Source organism: Gobio gobio (assembly GCF_949357685.1).
Source record: "Gobio gobio genome assembly, chromosome: 15".
In the NCBI taxonomy this organism is placed as follows: domain Eukaryota; kingdom Metazoa; phylum Chordata; class Actinopteri; order Cypriniformes; family Gobionidae; genus Gobio; species Gobio gobio.
The window spans coordinates 53,602,743-53,605,242 of NC_137108.1; the positions used below are offsets into that span (position 1 = coordinate 53,602,743).

Consider the following 2,500-nt stretch of genomic DNA (forward strand, 5'->3'; position numbering starts at 1 on the left):
GTCGACAAAAAAATATTGCGAAATGACAGCGTTTCCATTAACTGATGTTATGCGACTAAAACCATTTTTTTCCTCTTGTGATAAATCATTCCAAAAATCATGCTTCGTATGTTGTTAGGTTTACAGCCACCGCACGCTATTATTATTAACGGAAGAGACGTGTGTGTTATAGCTGAAGGAAAGCACCTTATACTAGAGCGGCACACATGAGCTGTTATGATCAATTGTGGCATTTTATATTCTATTGTTTTCTGTTGAGTTTAATAAAGAACTCGTCTTCTGTCCAAACACACCATCATCTGTAAAGAATGATCGACGTTTACACACGCAGGTTATTGTGACGCATCGCTGCCACACACAGAGACGAGCGAAACGTTTGAATTTGATGGTGTAACTCAACGTTTTTTTTACCACTTCGTTATTTTGGTTCGGAATTTCGTTTTTTGGAAATATAAACTGAATTTAGAAATGCTTTTGAAATGAAAAACATTGCATTTAATAAACAAAATATATTTTTGAAATGAAGACAGCGTTTGGAGTGCAAAATAATCTGTTCCCTGAGTCACGGCCTTTGCTGTTATCGTGAGTGTACACTAATAAAAGTAAAGTTTATAGTTTATAATTATGTCTGGAACTGATCTGTATGGCTAAAAATAAATCTGAATATTGTGAGTTTCCGCTGGAATAAGGAAAAAATTCATCAAAAGGCGTCAACGTCTTTGTCGGAAAGAGGGTAAAAGAAAACGTGGCATATTTAGTTTCATATATAGTTAGGCTATGTCTAAATATTATAATCTTTTATATTATATTATATATTTCATATGTTGATTATGAAAAGTGAGCAGCATGAGTAAAGCACATAATCAGATGCGCATATGTCTGAGATATGGATTTTGAGCACAAATGAATTGTGTTTTCTAGAAAGTCTTTCTTTAAAATTAATTTCGTTTTGAATAAATTGTATTTTAATTTTGATCAATGTTTAATCAACTATTTGGCTGTATATTTAATAAATAAGAAGCAAACCTAGATCGTCGGGAATGGATTGACCGAGTCTTTGAGCAAGGCTGAAACTATAGCGTCTTTCAGTTTTAATACATTTCTTGAATATATGTCTTCATTACAGTAGAACTATAGCTAGTTATGATATTTGTGGCTGCACCGGGTCCGTCATTATAAAGTTACGCCACTTTCCTTATTAGGAGAAAATATATGTCGTTTTAACGACAAAAGATCTCGTACATACTTGAGTGGGGAAAAAATGATATGTAGGCCGTGTGTGAGAGCAATGCGTAAATTTCCTTTTTTGAATTGCCTGAAAAACCTCCTCATGCGAGCGTAAAAACTTTTTTGCGATATATGGGAGTTTTTGCGAAATTGACGCGTTTCCATTGGGCGTATTTTCAATTCGCAATTTCAATTTGCGCAATTTGAAGGGTAATGGAAATGCGGCTAGTGACTGTCTGAATGTTGGTGTAAAGTTTGCATTTGGAGCTCAACCCCATCAGATCAGAGCTTTGGCATGGAAACACTTTTAAACCACACAATAAAGCTGAATTCAAGGCCAATTAAAAAACAGCTACAATAAAAAGTGCCCAAATCTGTATTTGTGGCAGTCGAGAAATCCTGCTGTGAAATGGGCAGATGGTGTAATATTGCTCTGTGTGTATTATAGAGGCAAGATGTAGGCTAACTTTAGCATTTCATGATCTCATTATATTTAGACTCTATTAAAGGATTAGCTCACTTTTAAATAAACTTTTGCTGATAGTTTCCTCAGCCCATGTTATCAGAGATGTCCATGTCTTTCTTTCTGCAGTCGAAAAGAAATGAAGGTTTTGGATGAAAACAGTCCAGGGTTTTTCTCCATATAATGGACTTCAATGGGCTCCAAACGGGTCAGTTTCAGTGCAGCTTTAAATGACACCAGATGATGAATAAGGGTCTGATCTAGACAAACCATCAGCTTCTGAGAGAAACCCAGCAGTATTTATGATATTATTTTACCTCTTATCAGACGAGCGTGATCATCTCTGAGCTCCGCCATAACTTCAGGAGAGCGAGGTCAAATTAGATCGTGGTCATAGATCAATAGTAGATGCCTCATTCTACTGATCCGTGCAGTCGCTAATGAGGCATCTACTATTGATATATCTATGACCACGCTTGTATTTTGACCTCACTCTCCTGAAGTTATGTCTGAGCTCAGAGATGATCACGCTCGTCTGATAAGAGGTAAAATAATAGCATAAATACTGCTGGGTTTCTCTCAGAAGCTGATGGTTTGTCTAGATCAGACCCTTATTCATCATCTGGGGTCGTTTAAAGCTGCACTGAAACTGACCCGTTTGGAGCCCATTGAAGTGAGATGAGGCTGAGGAAACTATCATCAAAAGTTTATTTAAAACTGAACTAATACTTGAAGCTTTCTTCTCTTACTTGCACCTCCAAAAGGTGTGTTTTTGCGCTAATGCATTGTTAAGGGATCAGTGTGTAATTG

General features: G+C 36.5%; 1 protein-coding gene across 5 annotated transcripts in view; it reads right to left on the bottom strand.

Moving 5' to 3' along the window:
• slc25a32b (solute carrier family 25 member 32b) overlaps positions 1–2,500 on the bottom strand; it is a 23,866-nt gene that overhangs the window by 5,457 nt on the left and 15,909 nt on the right. The window lies entirely within an intron of this gene.